The sequence below is a fragment of the Salvelinus sp. IW2-2015 genome, linkage group LG26, assembly GCF_002910315.2.
Source record: "Salvelinus sp. IW2-2015 linkage group LG26, ASM291031v2, whole genome shotgun sequence".
NCBI lineage: Eukaryota > Metazoa > Chordata > Actinopteri > Salmoniformes > Salmonidae > Salvelinus > Salvelinus sp. IW2-2015.
In genome coordinates this window covers 24,704,928-24,730,792 of record NC_036866.1, presented here as the reverse complement: position 1 = coordinate 24,730,792, position 25,865 = coordinate 24,704,928, and the positions used below count along the sequence as shown (strand labels likewise).

Here is a 25,865-nt window from a genome sequence, read left to right as displayed (position 1 = left end):
TACCTAACGCTGTTCAGAAGACAATGTGAGGTTCCCTGGTGCCGCAGTTGAATACTGCCAAAAGAGCGGACCGTGTCACTCCAAAACGCTTCATTCGGATCTCACATCAAGCTAGACACCCCACTTCAACATTTCTACTGCCTGTTAACATCTAGTGGAAAAGGCGTATGAAGTGCATACAGATCCATAAATATACAGCCAGTTGGATTTATACCTCTAAATATGCACATTTTCGAACAAAACATAAATGTATTGTATAACATGATGTTATAAGACTGTCATCTGATGAAGTTGTTCAAAGGTTAGTGATTAATTTTATCTCTATTTGTGGGTTTTGTGAAAGCTATGTTGGCGGTGAATAAATGGCGTTGTGTGTTTGGCTATTGTGGTGAGCTAATATAAATATATATTGTGTTTTCGCTGTAAAACATTTWAAAAATCAGACATGTTGGCTGGATTCACAAGATGGTTATCTTTCATTTGCTGTATTGGACTTGTTAATGTGTGGAAGTTAAATATTTCCCAAAAATATTTTTGAATTTYGCGCGCTGCGAAGGGATGCGGRATGTTGTGGGTCTTCCGCTAGCGGAACCCCGGGGCGAGAAAGGTTAAGGGCAGCTATCATTGTTGCATTTTACTGCGGAGCCCCTAGTCCTGCTCAACATGTTTCAGATAGCCCCCTTGTCCCACCCCCCACACATGCGGAAAACTAGCGCCTCCAGAGATGCAACCACTCTCATTGTCACTCAATGCATAGGTTTACCCCCACTGTACTCACACCCTACCATACCCTTGTCTGTACACTATGCCCTGAATCTATTCTACCACGGCCAGAAATCTGCTCCTTTTATTCTCTGTTCCCAAAGCACTAGACGACCAGTTCTTATAGCCTTTAGCCGTACCCTCATCCTACTCCTCCTCTGGTGATATAGAGGTTAACCCAGGCCCTKTGTGTCCCCAGGCGCTCTCATTTGCTGACTTCTGCAACCGTAAAAGCCTTGGGTTCATGAATGTTAACATTAGAAGCCTCCTCCCTAAGATTGCTTTATTCACTGCTTTAGCACACTCCGCCAACACTGATGTCCTAGCCGTGTCTGAATCCTGGCTTAGGAAGGMCACCAAAAATTCAGAAATTTCCTTCCCCAATTACCACATTTTCCGTCAAGACATAACTGCTAAAGGGGCCGAATGGCAATCTACTGTAGAGATAGCCTGAAGAGTTCTGTCATACTATCCAGGTCTATGCCCAAACAGTTTGAGCTTCTACTTTTAAAGATCCATCTCTCCAGAAATAAGTCCCTGTTGCCGCTTGWTATAGACCCCCTCTGCTCCCAGCTGTGCCTTGTACACCATATGTGAATTGATTGCCCCCCATCTATYGTCAGAGTTCGTACTGCTACGTGACCTAAATTGGGATATGCTTAACACCCCAGCCGACCTACAAACTAAGCTAGCTGCCCTCAATCTCACACAAATTATCAAATAACCTACCAGGTACAACCCCAAATCCTTAAACATGGGCACCCTTATCCTGACCAGCTTGCCCTCTAAATACACCTCTGCTGTTTTCAACCAGGATCTCAGCGATGATTGCCTCATTGCCTGCATCCGTTATGRGTCCGCGGTCAAACGACCACCCCTCATCACTGTCAAACGCTCCCTAAAACACTTCCGAGAGCAGGCCTTTCGAATCGACCTGACCCGGGTATCCTGGAAGAATATTGACCTCATACCGTCAGGAGAGGACGCCTGGTTGTTCTTTAAAAGTGCTTTCCTCACCATCTTAAATAAGCATGCCCCTTTCAAAAACTGTAGAACTAAAAACAGATATAGCCCTTGGTTCACTCCAGAACTGACTGCCCTTGACCAGCACAAAAACCCCATGTGGCGTACTGCACTAGCATCGAATAGTCCCCGTGATATGCAACTTTTCAGGGAAGTCAGGAACCAATACACACAGTCAGTTAGGAAAGCAAAGGCTAGCCTTTTCAAACAGAAATTTGCATCCTGCAGCACTTATTCCAAAAAGTTTTGGGGCACTAAAGTCCATGGAGAATAAGAGCACCTCCTCCCAGCTGCCCACTGCACTGAGACTAGGAAACACTGTCACCACTGATAAATCACCTCCTCCCAGCTGCCCACTGCACTGAGACTAGGAAACACTGTCACCACTGATACATCCATGATAATCGAGAATTTCAATAAGCATTTCTCTAAGGCTGGCCATGCTTTCCACCTGGGTACCCCAAACCCGACCTACAGCTCTGCACCCTTCACAGCAACTGGCCCAAGCCCCCCCCCCCATCCCATTCTCCTCCAAATCCAGACAGCTGATGTTCTGAAAGAGCTGCAAAATCTGGATCCCTACAAATCAGCTGGGATAGACAATCTGGACCCTCTCTTCCTAAAATTATCCACCGCCATTGTTGCAACCCCTATTATTAGTCTGTTTAACCTTTCTTTCGTATCGTCATCACCAAAGATTGGAAAGCGGCAGCGGTTATCCCCCACTTCAAAGGGGGAKACACTCTAGACACCCAAACTGTTACAGACCTATATCCATCCTGCCCTGCCTTTCTAAAGTCTTTGAAAGCCAAGTGAACAAACAGATCACAGACCATTTCGAATCCCACCGTACCTTCTCCGCTAAGCAATCTGGTTTCCGAGATGGTCACGGGTGCACCTCAGCAATGCTCAAGGTCCTAAACGATATCATAACCGCCATCGATAAAAGATAGTACTGTGCAGCCGTCTTCATTGATCTGGCCAAGGCTTTCGACTCTGTCAATCACCGTATTCTTATCGGCAGACTCAATAGCCTTGGTTTCTCTAATGACTGCCTCGCCTGGTTCACTAACTACTTCTCAGAGTTCAGTGTGTCAAATCRGAGGGTCTGTTGTCCGGACCTCTGGCAGTCTCTATGGGGGTGCCACAGGGTTCAATTCTCAGGCCGACTCTTTTCTCTGTATATATCAATGATGTCGCTCTTGCTGTGGGTGATTCTTTGATCCACCTCTACGTAGGCTACACCATTCTGTATACATCTGGCCCTTCTTTGGACACTGTGCTAACAAACCTCCAAACGAGCTTCAACGCCATACAACTTCCTATTTTGCAACAAAGCCTCCTTCACTCATGCTSCCAAACTTACCCTCAAAACTGACTATCCTACCGATCCTCGACGATGTTATTTATGCTGCAGTAGTTTATGTGTCGGGGGGCTAGGGTCAGTCTTATATCTGGAGTATTTCCCCTGTCTTATCCGGTGTCCTGTGTGAATTTAAGTATGCCCTCTCTAATTCTTTCTTTCTYTCTCTCGATCGGAGGACCTGAGCCCTAGGACCAYGCCTCAGGACTACCTGGYCTGATGACTCCTTGCTGTCCCCAGTCCACCTGGCCGTGCTGCTGCTCCAGTTTCAACTGTTCTGCCTGCGGTTACGGAAACCTGTAACCGGACCTGTTCACCGGACGTGCTACCTGTCCCAGACCTGCTATTTTGAACTCTCTATAGAGACAGTAGGAGCGGTAGAGATACTCTGAATGATCGGCTATGAAAAGCCAACTGACATTTACTCCTGAGGTGCTGACCTGTTGCACCCTCGACAACCACTGTGATTAGTATTATTATTTGACCCTGCTGGTCATCTATGAACATTTGAACATCTTGGCCATGTTCTGTTATAATCTCCACCCGGCACAGCCAGAAGAAGACTGGTCACCCCTCATAGCCTAGTTCCTCTCTAGGTTTCTTCCTAGGTTCTGGCCTTCCTAGGGAGTTTTTCCTAGCCACCGTGCTTCTACACCTGCATTGCTTGCTGTTTGAGGTTTTAGGCTGGGTTTCTGTACAGCACTTTGAGATATCAGCTGATGTAAGAAGGGCTATATAAATACATTTGATTTGATTTACAAATTAGCCTCCAACACCCTACTCGGCAAATTGGATGCAGTCTATCACAGTGCCATCCGTTTTGTCACCAAAGCCCCATATACTACCCACCACTGCGACCTGTATGGCTGGTCCTCGCTACATATTCATCGCCAAACCCACTGGCTCCAGGTCATCTAGAAGTCTTTGCTAGGTATAGCTCTGCCTTATCTCAGCTCACTGGTCACCATAGCAATATCCACCCGTAGCACGCGCTCCAGCAGGTATATTTCACTGGTCACCCCCAAAGCCAAACAACTCCTTTGGCTGCCTTTCTTTCCAGTTCTCTGCTGCCAATGACTCGAACGAATTGCAAAAATCACTGAAGTTGGAGACTCATATCACCCTCTCTAACTTTAAGCGTCAGCTGTCAGAGCAGCTTACCGATCGCTGCAGCTATACACAGACCAACTGTAAATGGCCCATCCAACCAACTACCTACCTCATCCCCATATGTTTTAGTTTTTCTGCTCTTTTGCACACCAGTATTTCTACTTGCACATCCTCATCTGCACATACAGTGGGGAGAACAAGTATTTGATACACTGCCGATATTGCAGGTTTTCCTACTTACAAAGCATGTAGAGGTCTGTCATTTTTATCATAGGTACACTTCAACTGTGATAGACAGAATCTAAAACAAAAATCCAGAAAATAACATTGTATGATTTTTAAGTAATTAATTTGCATTTTATTGCATGACATAAGTATTTGATCACCTACCAACCAGTAAGAATTCMGGCTCTCACAGACCTGTTACTTTTTCTTTAAGAAGCCCTCCTGTTCTCCACTCATTACCTGTATTAACTGCACCYGTTTGAACTCGTGAAAATCGGCAGTGTCTCAAATACTTGTTCTCCCCACTGTATATCACTCCAGTGTAAATTGCTAAATTGTAATTACTTCGCCACTATTGGCTTATTTGTTGCCTTACCTCCTTACTTAATTTGCACACACTGTATACAGAGTTTTTCTATTGTGCTATTGACTGTACGTTTGTTTATCCCATGTGTAACTCTGTCATTGTTTTTGTCCCACTGCTTTGCTTTATCTTGGCCAGGCCGYAGTTGTAAATGAGAACTTGTTCTCAACTGGCTTACCTGGTTAAATAAAGGTGAAAAAATTAAATACTGTTGTGGAATATCATTTTCCTTTCTTATCTACTTGCCTGTTTTTGACTAATTGTATTTGGATATAGGTTGCATATTGTATTTGGAACACTCAAAGACAATGTCCTTGTGAATGTTTTATTAATCATAAAAACCATCATACAAACCTTCTTAGTCTCTGAAGGCAGAAGTTCAGGGGGAGGGCATGTAGTTGGCCCATTGTTTCCACATCACTGACTTTGCAATGCCCCCCTTTTCCTGGACTTATAAGGATGGACAGCAGGAGCAGGCTGGGCCACTTCAGTTACCACAGGTTCAGAGCTGCCACTGCCTGCAAGGTCATCCTTATAAAAATATTCACTGCTGTGCTTTTAACATTTGAACCAAAGTCTGCTTTCAAATGTCAGATAAACAATGTCACCATAAAAGAGCTATTTTCATTGTAAAAGCACTAAAATGAGCACTTAACTGTGTACGTTCAGTATGAGCCAACTTACTATAAAACAATASAGGAAAGCAGAGGCAGGAAAATAGATTGAGAAGGATGACTGATCCAGTTTCACAAAGTGTGCCTGAAAAATTAAAAACACCCATCAGTAAAACTGCCATATTCAGTGAGGGTGCTTGGTGTAGGAGTGCATTATAAAACTGTCAAGTTTATACATTGTATTAACCTGAGACCTTCTGTTATTTCTGTACTTTGAACAAACTGAAGAAGTGAAAAGGTAACAGTAACAACCACTGCTTTGAGAGGATCCCTGTTMATTTGGTGTTCAGCTGGTATGACCTGTCCTTTTATCTAGACACTACTACTGCTGGTACATCTATTCAAGCCTTGCTACAGACGATTACTGCTGTGGAGTAATTATCGTCTCACAGGACTCACTTGGTCTGAAAACAAAGTAAAACTTTCTTACACATAGTTGGAGGCTAGGTAACCAAACAAAACAAGACAGCCAGCCAGCAGATAAAGTACTCAGGCAAGACTCCTTTCCACACACGCAATTAGGAAGACAGCTATTTACTGTATGTTCCCTCTCCAAATGATTAATTATTGGTCAACAAACACACATTATCTCTACGCCACTTCTAGCAGCTTTGTTTTCCGCTCAGCAGCACGGTCTGAAAGCAAAGGAGAATCAAATGTTTAAATTGTCTGGGAAAGGCGTAAACAAACAGCTTCTCCTGCTACAAAATATTATCCACTTCAGAAAGTTCTCCTAAAGGGTACCGTGTGCTGGAGGCCTGCTGACAAAATGGAAGCCGTTTCTGAAGATAGCTACGCAAAGACACACTTGGCTGATTTATTTTTCTCCAATATTCCATATACAATCCCTTGAGAGGACACACAAAATATCAAAAGACATGTATTCCCATTCCTACCATGACAGCTCGGTATTGCCAATACTCTCATTTGAAATAAGGACTAGTTTTATGTAACGTGAATATTTCGTATTCAGTGAAAACTAGCACCAACCATGTTCATCAACATCTGACCTCACACTTGTTTTAGCAAAACATCAAGAACACAATATGGCAGAAACTGAGTGAAGAGGAAGAGCTGTAAGGAACATAGACTTCTCCCAATTATTGAGCATTTCACCCATATGATTTCACCTCCCTTTCTTATCATTAGTCTCAGATGGGGTCTGGGTGTGTCACAGGCGGACATCTGAGAACCATTAACTCCACTGCCAGCATCCACGCGTTCCCTCTGATTCAAGCCCACCAACCAGAGCACCAATGACCTGTGCTGGCCACATTTCCAAACCTACTTTATGAAAGGAACAGAGAAACTCCCTAAAAATATCAGCCTCCACAATGTAGCAGAGAGGAAAGGTAATCTACTTGATTGTGTTGACTCCTTGGCATACAGCTCCGTCACAGAATTGGATACTGTTGTGAACTGCAATTCACACATTTTGAGAGTCATCTAGTCATCAGATCAGAACTCCCTTTTAAGCACTTTTCCCCTCAACTGCATTTATGCCCTGCGACCAGACCCTAGGCCTAGCCCTGTTTCTGATTAAGAAAAACAAACATCCAGCAGAAATCCACCTCAAACATCTGATCACCATGATTAGACTCCCACAGTCATTGTGCAACACCTGCTTTAGATCTGAAGGGTCAYCTGAGGAGAGCTAACGTGTGGTGATTATGTGGATGTACATGGGTCTGTAGGTTCACTACAGACAGTGCTATAGGGAAATAGGGGAGAGGACAATGAGCCCCTCCAGGACAGGGCTGGATTGATGGACCCACTAAGGCGATGCAAGAGTATCGAGCTACACGATTAGTTTCAAGTTTTATTAGTCGTATGTAGAGGATACACATGGTATACACCATTCAAATAAATGCTTACGAGGCTCCTTCTCGACAATGCAACAACAATAAAAAAATTCAAGATAAGAATATGAAAATAAAGTAAAAATGGCTCAGTATAATATACAGTGCCAGTCAAAAGTTTGGACACTGACTGACTCATTCAAGGGTTGGTTTTTATTTTTTTTACAATTTTCTACATTGTAGAATAATAGTGAAGACATCAAAACTATGAAATAACACATATGGAATGTGCTAACCAAAAAAAGTGTTAAAGAAATCAAAATATATTTAATATTTGAGATATTTCAAAGGAGCCACCCTTTGCCTTGATGACAGCTTTGCACACTCTTGGCATTCTCTCAACCAGCTTGACCTGGAATGCTTTTCCAACAGTCTTGAAAGAGTTATGTTGAGCACTTGTTGGCTGCTTGGCATCTTCCGTGGATCTGTTGGAGCGGTTGGAGAATTTCGGTGGGTCCAGTGTCCCTGGCATACTGGCATTGATATGGGCCATGACCAGCCTCTCAAAGCACTTCATTATGACAGGGGTGAGTGCAATGGGGAGATAGTCATTTGGGCATGTCATCTTGGTTTTCTTGGGCACTGGGAGGATGAAGAAAGTGGGGACTACAGCTTGGGACAGGGACAGTTTGAAGATGTCTGAGAAGACGCCCGCCAGCTGGTCAGCGAACACTCTGAAGACGTGGCCAGGGATGCCATCTGGGCCTGGGCTTAGTGATTATTCACTCAAGGGTTTTCCTCATGTTAGCCTCGGAGAGCGAAAACACCTGGTCATCCAGAACAGTGAGAGCCTTCCTGAACGGTTCTGTATTTTCTGCCTTAAAGTGAGCATAAAATGTGTTAAGTTCTTTGGAGGGAGGCTACGGTGGGAACCACACAGCTTGATTTGCCTTTGTAGTCAGTGATAGCCTGTAGTCCTTACCACATGTGTCGCGAGTCTGAGTTGTCAAATATCGATTAAAGTTTGAGTTTGCATTGTCTTCTTGCGCCCCTAATGGRTTTGCGGCGCTCTTACCTGCTTGCCCTGAGCCACCGAGTCATCAGGGTTCATTCTGCTGACACTGAATGCTGCAGTATGGGCTCTCATCATGGTAYGAATTTCATTCTGGGTTTTTGGTTGGGGTATGTCCGGATTGTTATTGTGGGTACAACATCATCAACACATTTCGTAATGAAGCCTGTGATATTCCTGTGATATTCCTCAATGTTTGATGGATGAGTCTTGGTGGGATGAATCTTTGAACCTTTTCCAATCAATATTCTCWAAACAGTCCTGCAGCATTGAGTCTGCCTCCTCTGTCCAGCGATTAGGGATTCGAGCACATGAAGGATGCTGCCACGCTTAGTTAAGGACTCGTAGGCACACTATTTCATGCTTCACATCTGAAGGTTGCCATAGCAACAACATTTTGGGGCAATTCCCAGGTCAGGTGGCTTCTTTCAGCACTGTGCAGTGAGAAAACCCTTAAAGGCCTTTGCTGTGCAGTCAGACATTCACTCACAGCACAGGCCCAAGCAAAGACTAACAAAAGCCACTTAATATAATTCTTGACATGAGTCAATGGTCAGTGTTTCCTCTATATGCAAATCACTGCCATTTTTAAAAAAACATATAGAGCATGTACAAAACATTAAGAACACGTACTCTTTCCATAACATAGACGGACCAGGTAAATCCAGGTGAAAGCTATGATCCCTTATTGATGTCCCTTGTTAAATMCACTTGAATCAGTGTAGATGAAGGGGAGGACACAGGTTAAAAAACATTTGTAAGGCTTGAGACAATTGAGACATGGATTATGTACTGTATGTGTGCTATTCAGAAGGTGAATGGGTAAGATAAAAGATTTAAGTGCCTTTGAACGGGGTTGGTAGTAGGTGCCAGGCGCACCGGTTTGTGTAAAGAACCTCAACATTGCTGGGTTTTTCACGCTCAACTAGGGCTGGGTGTTATACTGTATTTTTTTAACGATATACCGGTATTGATGCACGGACTGGTTCGTTTTTTTACTTTACCTTCTATAACGGTATTTGAATGTTTGGTTTGTTAAATGTGATACGCCGTGTGTAACGTCCATTTTTATAGTTTACTTCGCCCCCTGTCATTCAAGGAGCACATTTGTTGTTCCTTGACCACGAGACACTTCCGTTCAGTCTGCATGGTCAATGCACCACAGGCAACAATGACAACGAGGCTGTTTTCACTTTGCTTCTTAATATAAATCCACTAGCKTTCTATAATTACAATATTAGTTTGTGTTTCTTACATCTGCAAACAGCTAGTTTGTCTTTTCTTAGCAAGTTTGCCCTAAATCGTGTWAGCAGCTAATGCTGATTGCTAGTTAGCTGGCTAGTCAAAACAAACATAATTAGCTATGCAGCCTGATAACACCAGTGGTSTAGACCTAAAATCATTATGTTTGTGCAACAGTATCTTCTAAATCAAAGAGGAATACACAAAGCATGAATATGTTAGCATGAACTAGGTAAGATGAAAACATTAAAATGTAGCCAAAGATTATAGGATCCCCTAGAAAACACTTATCAACACTTCGGTTTCTACCCTAACTCCTCTCTGGCATTTTCCTTTGTTGTCATGTCAAACAACACCGTATTCAAAGTGCCCACTATTATATTCTAACTATAGAATTAGAATAATCATTCTATTTCCATGATTCCAACAGTTCACCCAAATCGCAATTGCAACATTTGGAGAAAAAAAACTATGTAGTACTAAAAACAACATAAGATAGAAAAAAACACAGAAAAAATATTTATAAATAAGAAGAACACGAGAAATAAGCAAGCTATATACAGGGTCAGTTCCAATACCATATTTGCAATGTGCAGGGATACTGGAGTGATAGAGGTAAGGTATAGACGTATAGGGGTAAGGTGACTAGGCATCAACATATGATAAACAGAGTAGCAGCAACATACTGTATATGATGACTGTATGTGAGTGTGTATGCGTGTGTGTAGAGTCAGTATAAATATGTGCATGTTATGTGTGAGTAAATGAAGCGAGTGTGTGTGTGTGTGTTGTGTGTGTGTGTGTGTGTGGTGGTGTGTGTTGTGTGTGTGTGTGTGTGTGTGTAGAGTCCTGTGAGTGTGCATAGAGACAGTGTATCCATTTTGTTAGCTATTTAGCAGTCTTATGGCTGGGGATAGAAGCTGTTGAGGAGCCTGTTGGTGTCAGACTTGATGCACCGGTATCGTTGCCATGCAGAAGCAAGAGAGAACAGTCTATGGCCTGGGTGGCTGGAGTCTAACGATTTCCGGTCCTTTCTTTTACACCGCCTGATATAGAAGTCCTGGATGGCAGAGAGCTAGGCCCCAGTGATGTACTGGGCTGTCCGCAACACCCTCTGTAGGGCCATGTGATCGAGGGCGGTGCTGTTGCCAAGATGCTGTCAATGGTGAAGCTGTCAAAGGTTTTGAGTGTCGCTGAGGGCCCTCATGCACAGCGTTGTTATTGTTGAAGCGTGCATAAAATGCATTGAGTTCCTGGTAGAGAGGCATCGTTGGCAGATCATGGCTGTGTCTTCCTTTGTAATCATATTGGACTGTAGCCCCTGCCACATGCGACAGGTGTCAGAGCCTATGTAATATCATTCACCTTATTCCTATATTGTCATTTTTCCCATTTGATGACTCTGCAGGGGTCGAAGCGGGACTTCTTGTACTTGTTCCTGTCCTCAGCCATAGCCTCAGGGTTGTCTGTATATATATGTATGCCCCAGGAAGACCCCAACTGCTGATTTCCCTTGATAAGAGAGAAAATACCAAAGCCTTACCTTATTGCTGAATCATAAAATGGCCAAAGATTCTAGCAGGTTTACAGCTGGAAAGAAACAAAGACTCAGTAAGCTACAGGAAGGAAATATGACCGGCTGACAATGTAATGTTGCTGAAGAACACATTCTCCTACTAAAAGACAACCCATAACCATTCCAAAAGAGCCATAATTGTCTCAAAACATACACTTAATGATCAAGCAAAGCAGTGCGTGGTTTATCTTCAGTGCATTCTTAGATGACACAGTAACATAAAATGGAAAAGTAATTACTATATACACTACCGGTCAAACGTTTTAGAACACCTACTCATCAATTTTTTTTTTTTTTTTTTACTATTTTCTACATTGTAGAATGATAGTGAAGACAACAAAACTATGAAATAACACATATGTAGTGACCCAAAAAATTGTTAAACAAATGAAAATATATTTTATATTTGAGATTCTTCAAATAGTCACCCTTTGCCTTGACAAAAGCTTTGCACACTCTTGGGATTCTCTCAACCAGCTTCATGAGGTAGTCACCTGGAATGCATTTCAATTAACAGGTGTGCCTTCTTCAAAGTTAATTTGTGGAATTTATTTCCATCTTAATGCATTTGTGCCAATCAGTTGTGTTGTGACAAGGTGTGTGTGGGGGGGGGGGGGTAATACAGAATATAGCCCTATTTGGTAAAAGACCAAGTCCATATTATGGCAAGAACAGCTCAAATAAGCAAAGAGAAACGGCAGTCAGTCGTTACTTTAAGACATGAAGGTCAGTCAATACGGAACATTTCAAGAACTTTAACATTTCTTCAAGGGCATTCGCAAAAACCATCAAGCCCTATGATGAAACTGGCTCTCATGACCCAGAGTTACCTCTGCTGCAGAGGATAAGTTCGTTAGATATTTCAGCCCAAATAAATGCTGTTCAAGTAACAGACACATCTCAACATCAACTGTTCAGAGAAGACTGTGCAAAGAAACCACTACTAAAGGACACCAATATGAAGAAGAGACTGCTTGGGCCAGGAAACACGAGCAATAAACTGGTGGAAATTTTTCCTTTGGTCTGATGAGGCCAAATTGGCGATTTTTGGTTCCAACCACCATGTCTTTGTGAGAAGCAGAGTAGGTGAACGGAGGATCTCCGCATGTGTGGTTCCCACCGTGAAGCATGGAGGAGGTGTTATGGTGTGGGGGTGCTTTGCTGGTGACACTGTCTGTGATTTATTTAGAATTCAAGGCACACTTAACCAGCATGGCTACCACAGCATTCTGCAGCGATACGCCATCCAATCTGGTTTGGCCTTAGTGGGATTATCATTTATTTTTCAACAGGACAATGACCCAACACACCTCCAGGCTGTGTAAGGGCTATTTGACCAATAAGAAGAGTGATGGAGTGCTGCATCAGATGACCTGGCCTTCACAATCCCCCGACCCCAACCAAATCGAGATGGTTTGGGATGAGTCGGACCACAGAGTGAAAGAAAAGCAGCCAACAAGTGCACAGGATGTGGGAACTCCTTCAAGACTGTTGGAAAAGCATTCCAGGTGAAGCTGGTTGAGAGAATGCCAAGAGTGTGCAAAGCTGTCATCAAGGCAAAGGGTGGCTATTTGAAGAATTTGTTTAACACTTTAGTGTATTTAGGTAGTGTATACTGCGACAAAAACAAAATAAACAACATAAATAACACATATACATTAAGATTTCCCATCAGCTCAAAAGGTAACATCACTAGGTAAACTAAAAGCTTAGCTGTGAAATGATCAATGGTTTATCAATGGGTTAATCTGTGCAAGATAAACATTTTCACTAAATGTTGAGTTGTTGCCATGTGTTTCTGTCCTGCTGTGATATCTGTTCTCCTTGTGCTGTAACTGTTCTCTATTAACTTTTGTGTTTGTCATATTTCCCCATCCTTTTGTGTTGTGATGTCTGTCTTATCCTGTTATATTATTTTAATGCACGGACATCTCAGTTTTCATTGGCCAGGTGGTAATTGTTAATAAGAATTTGTTCTTAATTGACTCACCCCCCCCCCCCCCCCCCAAAAAAGAGGATGTAATTACAGAGGATAATATTGGGTATTTACTAAATGTGTCACTGAGTGGGTAGTGTTAGAAAACAAATCACACACTTGCGGAGGAATGTCTGATTCCGAGGGGCCTTACAATTACAAGGCAATCATTATGACAGCGTGGGTGCAGTTGAATGTCACAGTGTGCAAGCTTCACGCACAAAGGTTGTTTGAGGTGATCATTAGAAGTTGGACAGGGCCGTAGCAGGACAGGGTTCTCCACTGGGTCAGAGATAGGAACTCCCCTCATCACAGGATCAGGCACACAGGCTGCAGGAAGAATGCCTGAGGCCAAGTGCTCCCCTGAACCCCTCTATTTAACCCGATTACTGTAATGAGCTTAGAGACTGCTGAATGCACAGCAGCAAACACACATGCAGACAATCAGGCTGCCTGCCTGCCTTCCTTTCTCCATTACTCCCTCAGAGGCAGATGAAAAGGTCTCATCAGAGCTGGGGGAATTCTATGCCTCAATGGTGAGAATGCACTGGCAATGGATGCTAAACTCAATGTATGAGATATAAAGCACATAAATGCAAACGGTTTACATGCACAATTCAGTATGCATGACAACATTTCATAAATTGCCAGAATGACGTAGAAAATTAGGTAAAGAGATAACAGTAATGGACTAAATGTGCTTGGTTAGAGAGAAATGCAACATTCTCCAGGATTAGTGTGTCACATGCTATAAGAGGCAGAAGTGGCAGGAAAATGCAATACAGTATGTTAATGTTAAAACAATATAACAAAACTAGGGACACATATTTTGCTCATATTCTGTAATTGTCCAAATATGAAAAATAGCAAAGAGGTGCTTCTCTCCCAAGTTGTTTTGTATAGGCTATAATTAAGCAATACGGCAGGAGGTGGTGTGCCTGGTCCCTTAGCCGTAGTATATTGGCCATTTATCACAAACCCCCAAGGTTCCTTATTGCTATTATAAGCTAGTTACCAACGCATATTAAAGCAGTAATACCTGTGGTATATTGTCTGATATACCACGGCTGTCAGCCATTCAGCATGCAGGTCTCAACCCACCCAGTTTATAAAGTCCTATATACATTATAAACAGTATCCTTAGAGGAGGGCTCTCAATACTACTACTGACAATTCCTGATGGTCTACAGAACAAACATTTTACTTGGGCATAGGGGATTTTTTTACCCAAAGATCTATCCAAAGAACTATCTTGGCTAATAAGTATACATAGTGCACCCACTAGGTAAACATTTTTATAAACACACACTAAAATACTATGTCAACAACCCTCAAAGAAAACGAAAGAGGTAGAGACGATTATATTATGCGGTTATTTTGTTCTCCAGAAGAAACAGTGCATGTCAATAAATTCTGCACACTGCCTCCTCTGCACAGTGAAGCACCCATTGAAGTGGGGAACAAGTTTTCAAACAGTCCACTCCTCATATCTGCAGAATATCGGAGGCTTGCCTGCCCATGGTGCACATTCTGGAAGCCAACCTGTCATCATCTCTAAGACAAATCCATAAAATTGTTATGATTTCTAATTCCTTTAATGTCCCTGGGAGGGATAAAGAGCCATCATGGAGAAAGACATGTTCGTTAAGCACTAAAAGTAATCGAGAAGTATGGGAGAAGAGCCCAGTCTTGGGCTGAATGGAGCTAACTCATGAGAGAACAGGAGTAGTACATCCTGTTATGGGAGGACAACTCTGATGGAATTATCCCCCATTAGAAAGACTGATCAATGTTTTATTACATTGCCTCAATGTATTTTTCAGCACTCAATCCACAACCATTAAAATGCACAAACTGGTCATTAGAATGGTTCCCAAACTACACCACAATCTGTCTTTTCTATGCATTTCTCTTAAAACAAAAACAGCTGCCTGAAGACGGGACGGCTGGGCATTCGTGCGGTTGAGTCAGTTTCTGCGATAACATGGACTCTTAACGTGATTAAACTTTGTTGCCCCTTGCTAAAACAAGCAAGGTGTTGTAGCAAATGATTGATATAATGGGCTTGGAACCTCTAACGCTGGCAATTTGACTGGTAAACTCATTAAGTACACTTGCAATAGACGTGGTAAAGGAGTCAATGGAACGCATACATTCCAWTGGCCAGATTGGCGCATATTCAACAAATCTAATCTAACAAAGTGGATATTCGTCAAATCTGTCATGATTTATGTATTGTAAGAGGCCCACAATGTGGTCACTTAGGTCCGATTTGGATATATTTAGCTGTTTTCGCTGCATAACTTGTAGAAGTTGTCCCTTTTCAGGTTAAGAAGAAGTGACTGCTAAATGCTAACTCTCGTTCGTATAAACTGGTTAGCTTACCTAGCATACAAAAATATGTGGTGTTAGTTAAAGTCGTTTTTAACTGTAAAGCAGTTGATTGGTAACAATGACATGAGCATGTGTTGGGGTTCACCTCCATACATGCATCATACTCCGATGTTTACCTCAACATAGTCTTAAATACACATACATTATAAACAATAGCCTAAATGTAGGCACATTTTGCTGGGGGGCAATGAGGAGACTCAGGATCTTTCCGCCACGGCCCTTTCCTCCACGTACTTCTATGGCAATTCCATTGTTTTGGTCGAGTTTGATTGACCTTTACCGCATCTATGGCTGCCTGCTTGTACTATAATTTAATGTAGAATGTTCATTCAAATTATGTTAAGTGATGGGGCTCATTCAATGGAATGTATTTTTTGTAATGTCAGCTGAGTTGTATCAACAAATCAAAGCACATATTGATGGGTACACTTCCTGGACCTCCACATCTGTCTTCTCCCCCTCACCACAGGGGCATGCAAAATGTGTAGACCTGAAGAAAACTTGCTTTAAAAGTGCATTTTCTTTACRCCCCATGGCGAAATGCAGAGGTGGGACCAAGTCACTATTATTCTAGTTACAAGCAGGGGTAGGAACTGGTTCAGGGAACAGAACTGAAAACCGTAAAATAACAAACATTTTCGAGGAACAGAATGAGAACCTGAAACAAAGGTGATCTATACTGTTCCGGAACATAAGTTATATTAAAAGCATGGGAACCAGTTAATAACGTTCTTTTACATTCTGGGATTTTTTCCCCAGTCTGACAAAAAAACAACAAAGCACCTATGCAAAGCCTCTCACTCTGTCACTCAGAAACGTATTGACCAGCTGTCACGACCGAAGGTGGCTCCCCTTCCCGTTCGGGTKGCGCTCGGCGGTCGTCGTCGCCGGCCTACTAGCTGCCACTGATTCTTTCCTCCCCCTCCTTGTATGTTTATTGGTTACACCTGTTATGCGTTTGTGGTGATTAGTAGGGCTTTATTAGTCAGCCGGCCCGCCTGTTTCTTTGTGCGGGATTATTTGTGTATGTTGGGGACGAACGTGTTTGTTCCTGTTCGTGGGTTTTGCTGGACTGTTTTAGTCCMCGTGTTTGGGGCATTTGTTTTTCGGCACCCAGTGTTTCGTGGGGTGGCCTATGTCCGCCGTGTGTGCATTAAAGAGCACTATCTTGAACTCTCTGTTTCCTGCACCTAACTTCACACCCACGACACCCAGATCGTTACACCAGCGACCCCCAAAAAGGAGTGATTCAAAGCTTGCGACCCCCCCACGCACACTCGCACATGCAATGACTTGTTCAACTACACTCTTAGAAAAAAAGAGTTCCAAAAGGGTTCTTGGGCTCTCCCCATAGGAAAACCCGTTTGGGTTCCAGGTAGAACCCTTTGTGGAAAGGGTTCTATCTTTCCACAAATGCAAGCTTCATATGTAAAGTATCAAGTTCAAGCAATTTTGACATAACAAAAGACCAGTATGTCTATGCTAGTAATTGTTGCTTGATGCCGCATTGCTGGTGAGCTTGCAAAGTAAACAGGTAATATTCTTAATCACCAACATGTTTTGGAGCTACATATTTATGTATGGCAATCCACTCTCCCTACATTTGTACATTTGCATATTGCACCCGATCCTATAGTTGTACAGCAAATCACCAATCTGTTTGCTAACTCAGTGGTTCTCAAACATTTTGACCCACGACCCCGATAAATAAGTGGTTCAAAGCTTGTGACCCCCAATGCACATACATGCGTGCACCTGCACTGAGAAAATGTAGCCTGTCATTACATAAACAGTGATGCATTAATGTAGGCCTAACAACAAAACCAAATGGAGCAAATCCCATAACATTGGAAAAAGATTGATTTCTATGATATAGCCTACAGTAGCCTATATGCAGTGTTCAATGCAGGACTATATTTTACATTATGGGCTTGATAGGTGACTGTAAATTGCATTGTATTGTGTTGTATGATGCAAGAAACCACTTTTTCAAAATAAAAGTAATTATTACCATACAGTGAATTAGACAATGTAGGCAACCCCTCTGCCTATAGCCTTATTTGCATATTCAAGCGATCTCAAAATAAAACACTGTCCCTTTAATTAAGACATAAGCTTTTTACCTGACTGGCTTTACAAAGACAGCTTGAAATTTAGCCTACACCTTTTTCTGCTCTTGTAGGAAGCAGTAACTACACATTGCTGACCTATACTTATCTATAACTGGGCTAATAACTCGCTAACTAGCAAAGAATATCAACAAAATATGCACATGTATGGATATGTGGTCTGATCAGAACTGAATAGCACATTCACTGGCGAGTTATTGAAAGACCTCATGGGCTACCACCGCCAATAGAATTCTACTCTGTTGCGCTCTGCCTACAACAAAATCAGACTCAATTTTGCAAAGTTAGATTTGTTTTGGTTTGTTGCATTGAAAAGGGGCTGATTTAACGTTGATTCGATCACAGGAAAAACGTTAATCTATATAGTGCAAACTAATGGAGTGAACTCAGTGAAGTTCAATATCTTGCATCTTTGCGCGGCCTGCATGGCAGTCCTGGAGGAGGTGCAAGTGTGATACGGTCTCTGGCTTCGTGGAGTCAAGTTCCAAGTCTTGAGGCTCCAAGTCAAGTCTCAAGTTATTTTATTTTCTATCAAGTTGTCAGACTTGATTCTAAGTCATGTGACTCACGTCCACACCTCTGGCAAAATGTGTAGAATTGCAGGAACTTTAAAATGTAAATTTTTCTCTCCAAGTTCAAGAGCAGGGGTACACATTTATTTTGCCCACTTGTTGGGGGGCCCCACCAACCAAATTTCGCTAAGGGCCCCCAAAAGGCTAGAGCCAGCTCTGACTGTATTGTAGTAAAGATCTTATCACTTCTTCCAAATGATAAAACTACCTTTGAGCTGATTTAGATTAAATAAACATTCTTATTTGGCTGGGGTTCAGAATTCCTCAGTGTATGCTCTGTCCTGACACAGAGAGAGCATACATTGTCCGTGTCCGAATACCCATACTAGAGGCCTAAATAGTAGGCCGTTTGAGTATGCAAAAAAAACGAGTTTAATAGTATGGGACATTTTGAAAATCGAATATACTTTAAAACGCCGGACGTCATACTCATGTCGGCCTTGACAACAGTTGATCAATTAGATATGAGCTACTGAAATCAATGAATAGCGGGAAACAACGCAATCACGCATTCTCAGTATGTGAAAATAGAATGTTTAATAATATGYGACATTTAAAAAAAAAAAAAAGAGAATGGTTGAAATGCCAGGATGTAATACTCATTTTGGCTCCTCATCTAGTAGAATTCGATGCAAACTTTTCCACAATGCATTTGGAGAGGTGGGCTGCGAGTGATAGGCCCTGGTTCTCTCCAAGTAGCCATCAACAAAACTAGGCTACTTAATTGGAAAGATGACAGAAGCTTTTGCGGTGGTGATCAAATAGTTTTTGTTCTCCTTAAAATGATCACGAGTATTGCGTCATAGGGTATATCTTTGAAAACAAGTCATTTTTATTTTTACCCAAAATCTATTTTTGTTTTCTCACTGAAAAGTTTATTGTTCTCTGGCCTTCGTCAAAGCTTTTAAACTCAATACTAAACCATCTTGATTTCTGAATGTCTCGGCACCAGGGACTTGGCATCGTTATTGATATTTAAAAAAAATCAGGCCTATTGATTTGAACGGATCGTTATAGTTTTGTAGGCTAGGCTACCTATTTAATTATTTAACTTATGGATCAAGCCTTAGCAGTCATTCTGATCACATTCCCAATGATCAGTGCTTTAGTTTTTAGGTAGCTGTTCAGCGGTTCTGCAATTGCAATCCACCAGATTGTAGTATTGTAGGCTACTCCCGACTGAGTACATTGGACAGCACCTGAGTGGCTGAACAGTCTAAAACACTGCATAGCAGTGCAAGCTGTGTTACTACAGATGCTGGTTCAATACCCATGCCGGCCTCGACTGGGAGACCCAGGAGATGACTGTAGGTTTTTGGTTTTTCTCCCTCTAAAAGCAGAAATAAATAATTCGAAATAACAAACTGGCTTTATTTACAAAGTCTCACCCATGTTCAAGAATGGCCTTTTTCTCACTCATTTTACATTATTTGAAAACAAAATCATCTTCAAWTTTTTTWTTTTTTAACAAAGCGATTATTATTATTATTTTAGAATTATAAAAAAGCCTGTTGAATATTCTCCTAGATATATTATTAACCCTGTTATTGACTAGGGAAACGTTCCCGATGTTCTGTTCTTAGTGCCAGTCTGCACATTCAAACTAAAACAATGTAACTAATAATGGCATCTTTATTCTTTCATTAATAAAATAATGGTAAAAATTATCTTCAAAATGCTGATGCTCTTAGTGTAACCTTTATTTAACTACGCAAGTTAGTTAAGAACAAATTCTTATTTACAAGGACAGCCTACAACTTTCTCCCCATCTGGGAATTGATCCCCGGTCTCCCGCATGCCCGCAGGACACTGGATTCTTTAGCTAAATAGCCCAATACTGTACTCCCGACCGTCACTTTGTACAGCGCCACATTTTACTTTCCATCCTAAGGACAATCCAGAGGGTTTTTCGTTTTCCTTGGAATAGAAACACCATAATATTAATCAAATTAATCCCCAACTACCTTTCCAAAGTATTTGGAAAGGTAGATACAAATGATTTGTGAGATTGTGGTTACAATAAAGAATGTAAACAAGATGCTGTGTTTTATTTACAGTAGTGATGGCCAGCTGGTGGCATTTTGGAAAAAGTTTTTCAAACACTTGTAGCCCGATTAGCAGGATAACAGACTCTTTATAGCCCGGCTCCTGTATATGTGAACATCCCCATACCTGCAATGTATTCGTTGCATAAGTACTGTGAAGTGTTACAATTATAACTCAAAACAGCAGTACAGTATTTCTTCATCAACATCTTCATGCTTTCATTAATAAAATAATGATAAAAATACTCTTTCAAAATATTGATGTTTATTTAGTTATGGAATTAATATGGGAATAAATATCACTGAATTACAGAAATATTGGAACATAGTTGTCTAATAAAGATAAAAAATTGTTGCTTACTGGAAAATACTCTTTCAAACACACGGTCACGTTGTACAGCGCCATTATGGCTATTAGCAGGGCTATATTTTGGCCTTTATGGGTGGCGCACAATTGGCCCAGCATTTCTCTCCCTCAAAAAACAGAAATAAATGTTTTGGCCTTTACAAATATTATTTTGGACTTTACTCAGATTACAAATCACTGTTTAGTTTTTTGAAAACAAAATAACCTCCAAAATATCGTTATATATTATCAAGTTGATGACACAGTCATATAGCGGTACCAACATAAAGCGGAGTGACTCACTCATTCATGGCTTTGGATCAAAATAAATAAGTACCAACATTCTTTCTGATAGTCTTTTATAAAGAAATGGTTTTGGTTATCCTGACCTGGACACCATATTATAAGAGCCCATTATGGGCTATTAGCAGCACAATATACCTTTAGTAACAGCGCTCTGTATTTTGATACTTTGTGGATGGGGGCTCCCACAGTGCAAAATGCGTTGCTACAGATGCAGGTTCAATACCGGTACCGGCCGCCACCGGGAGACCGATGAGGTGGCTTTTGATTTTAATTTAGAATCCTCCAATCCTCAATATATAATTACTGGTGGAGAGTCACGTCATGTTTTTTGGCATACTGTAGGCCTACCGTAGGCGACATGAGTCTCATATTGAAGTTAGAAGCAATAGGATTTGAAGCAAAAGCCTACAAATATTTTAGCACCGTTTCGCGCTGCTATGAGACAAGCATGAGGACTAGTCTTGATAAATGAATGAGTTTTATTTTCACTGAATCTCCGTTTGGGTATTGGTTTGACTAGAATTCGAAAATTGTGATGCAGAAATGTTATGCTCTTAGTGTAACCTTTATTTAACTAGGCAAGTCAGTTAAGAACAAATTCTTATTTACAAGGACAGCCTACTCCTTCCTCCCTGTCGGGGAATTGAACCCAGGTCTCGCGTGTGCCTTGCCCAAACGACACAGAGATTCTTTAGTTAAAAAGCCTAGTACTGTACTACCAACCATCACGTTGTACTGCRCCATATTTTAAGAAAAAAAACAACAGTCATTGCCAAATCATTACTTAAGCAAGTACCAGTCAAAAGTTTGGGACACACCTACTCATTCCAGGGTTTTTATTTATTCTCTATGACAGCCATTATTGAAGGCTATCAAATACTTCTCAAAGATGCCCCTTGTGGTCAAACTAGCACTAACTAGCATTAAAATGGTAGCAGTGGTTCAAACTTAAATAACGTGCCATAGAATTCTGCGGCACCATGCAAGCTGCGCCGCAGTATGCTGCAACTTTTAAAAGGAGGAACCACTGTAGGCCTATACCTCCATTCCTATTCTATACAGAATTTAGAGAAATTAATCAAAATTGGAAATCAGCTATTATCAGGCTRGTTAATGTGATGCATGTCTGTTGAATTTGGAAAAATCCACCCGCACTCGGCCCCGCCCCACCTGCTCAGCCAATCAGGAGCCGCTACTGCGTTGACGCCATGGCATACTGCATACTTTTAACAAAACAGTATGTGCTAAATAGTATGTGAGTATGAGTAAATAGTATGCAGTAAGGGTATTCGGACTCGACCAGTGACTCTGGAATATGAGTTGTAGCTTGATCAGCAGGATGGTCAGCATCCTATTATCTCCCTGTAAACATAGCACACAGTCATTGCCAAATCATTACTGTGTTGAATGATACTTTTCCTTTTTGACCTTGTGATTGTCTAGAATGCATTTGACCTGTGTGAGATATCATCATTAGCATAAATCTATTCTTATTCACCCAGTTCAGTGAGTAGTGCCTGTGAGACCTGGTGCCAAGAGAATAAACAGCTGCCAACGCTGGGGGTGTAACAGTGAACCACTCTGAACAGGGGAACCAGTCAGATTAAGAGTCTTCACAGCTCTATCCAAAAACAATACACTGGGGTAAAAACAAAGAATATATAGACACCACTAGCATTCCTTTAGCAGCGTAGACAAATGATCTGCCCCTGATTCTTTGCTAAAGGTAACCCAATTCACCAGTCAACTGAGCTAATCCCTCTCTTCCACAACAAGCCCACACTTAAATGCCACACACACACTTCAGGCTCAAGCACTTGAAATCAACATTTCCCACCATAATCCATGTAGTAAGCATGCACCTAGTGCTGTTATGTGTTGTCAAAGTCTATATAACACTGKCAGCGGTCATGATCGTGCTTAGTGCATAGCATTAACCTCACACCTCTTTCAATCATACAGGTCTCAATATTTGGAGCTCAGCATTTTTCTGTAGCTGCTTACTGAGGCTACTAATTGCCTTAATGAGTTTTCCCACAGTTTCACAATTCATTAACGCCGACACAGACTTCTAATTAGTTAAGTGGGGGGCATCGAATGCAATACTTATCTTTTTAGCATAGCATAGTGACATTTAATTATCTCGACCACACACACAACCATCTACTGTTAAATCAATACATTCATTCTAGGGCATGKAAAATATCTAGAGTGCATAACACACATAGATCTATGAGACAAATTGACAACACCTCCACATTTCATTCTGTTACATAACTGGAATTATGTTACATAAGATTTCACATCAAATAGCTGAAAATTGGACAGAACTGAAAATGGTCAAGTTGAACTAGTCAACAGTATAAATTTGGTAGAGTTCAAATGGTACAAATGGTCCCTTGAGATGCAATCTTTATGCATGTTTTATGCAGAGAAATTCAATGGAATATACATAAAGGTAACTGCCAAAATAAAGGAAACACTTAAGTAAATGCGGGATACAGAGTATATTAAAAGCAGGTGCTTCCAAACAGGTGTGGTTTAGGCTTGGACGGTATATCGTATATCGTATACCGGGGTATTTGGAAATAGCCATGGGAGGGTATTAAAATACCATCAATACTGTTGAAAGTTTTTATAATACATTTGAATATTTGTAGCTACTTTTCTAGTAAATACCTGTAGTCAAGTTGTGCAATACATTAGGAGATAAAGAACATTGCATTGTTCATTTCACCTGTAACATTATTATAAGCTTATGGTAGTCTCCAGTCATGTGGTGTTTGTTTACAAGCACACAGAGACGAGACCAGAACTTTGTAAATCACTCACAGCATGCGCCAGGCAATCTAATTACAATATGGAATTCACAACTAAATGTATGCCAGCTAGATATATTATACCTATTAAGTTAACTGTATAAAATGCCCCTTTTCAAACAGCACATATAGTATCACAAGTCAGGAATGTATGGCATTTCTCAACGGGGTTATTCATATAGATGACAATCTCAAAAGAGCAGTTGATACCATTTACAGTATGGGGATTAAGATTTGAACAGTACCTTGAGGGGGAACCCAATGTGAAGATGTCCTTAGAACTGAGGAACCCAGAGAGAAGGAATGACGGTATAATAGAGGACGGTGTGTTAGCAAAGGCATACAGTATCAAGTCTCTTTTCATGAAAAATACATTGGTTCTTGGATACTGAGAGGGGATAGGTAAACCGTAGGGCTTTTGATACTTACTGTCAGGGTACATAGTATTCTACTTAGTAATCTGTCRCTCTCCATATGAGTTGTTGAAATGTCATTATAGAATGAGATCTAACAATATCAGAGCAGGAAAGACAGTAAGAGGAGCTGCTATGATATCTTCTTCAAGTTGTATCTATATAACTTTTAAGTATAACGTTTACATATACAGTATGTACACCACCCATTCTGCAGATATACTGATTTATCAACAGTAAAGTAAAGTTATCCAATGCTGTGCTTATGAACAGTAACACACAGAATGTGATAACGTTAATGTGATAACGTGACAACATGTAAAGCAACATGTGAAAACATGAAACTACACGTGAAAACATGTGAAGTGTTGCAAAAACACATTTTCACATGAATTCATCTGACATTTCATGTGAAATCATGTGGTTGTATGTAAGGGATACCAGTACGGAGGCCACTGGTGCAGTGGAGGAGTGCTCTGCCAAGCCTGCCCTTCTCTYCTAGCTACATCAGAGAGACTAGGCAGGCAGACAGAGGCAGTGAATTGTTTTAGCTTTGGCCTATGATAACTGGCCCGGCCTCAGTGAGGTCCAGCTCAGAGCTGTGAGGGGAAAGATCCCTGACAGGGATTAGCCTAGACTGTCAGATGGCCTCCATTGTCCAAACGAGCAGAGCCTGCCACACCATACTTCAAACTGTATCTGAGGTTAGGTTATGCTCCAGAGGTCTGGACAAGCCAGAGGAAGAGTAGCTAATATCTCTTAAMCTTCCACATCTACTTGTGAGGCAGAGAAGAGACCCATCTCCTCCAGACATGCAGTTGATTATTGAATCTCTCCATTTAGATATGACATTCCCATGTAATCTTCTACCTAGTACCCTGAGAGTAACACAGACGGGCAGAAAATTAAATCAATGCCATTTCTCTGGGCCTGTGGTACTTTATTTGCATGGCTGCTACAGATGTAGAAACAGTAAATGTGATTTATGACAGACATATGGCCCTATAAAATCTGTTATATTGTTTGCCTTATTCCGTTTCGTTTTTCCCCCMAAATTCCATTTAGTTTTTCCAGGTTTTAGTAATTCAGTTTTCAGTTTTTCACTCACAAAATCACACTTTTTAATAGAAAAACAACACAATTGGATATTCAAAGTCCACAACAATGCTTCAACCACATCAGGAGACCACTTTTGAGGTTTAGGAAAGATAGAAATTTGATTTTTGCGTGTAGTTGCCCTTTTATGCAAGTGTGCACCAGCAAGAGAYMATTGTTAGGTTAGCAATGTTTCTGTAGTGCTCATGTGACTTCAGAGTTTGCTAAATTAATGGCCACTAGATTGACGCAAATAATCATAACATTCTGCCAGGTACTGTAGGCATAGGCTACTTTGTAGTTAACACTTAATTGAGAAGGATTGTGGGAAAGCCTTTCCATCTCTACCAGAAGAAGGCTATCATTAGYATCATTACTAACTGCTATACAAAGTGTGGACGCACACGCACACACGCGCCATTTCAGAAAGTTGCAGGAAAATACAAATCACTGAAGCATTTAGTTCATGTATTTTGATTAATATCTGCAAATTAATAAAATAATTAAGTTCAATACATTTTTCTGGGGGAATATTGATTAATTTAATTTTAATTTCTAGGT

At 41.3% G+C, this 25,865-nt stretch overlaps 1 protein-coding gene across 1 annotated transcript in view; it reads right to left on the bottom strand.

Annotated features, from left to right (window-relative positions):
- LOC111952372 (talin-2-like) overlaps positions 1-25,865 on the bottom strand; it is a 144,693-nt gene that overhangs the window by 102,270 nt on the left and 16,558 nt on the right.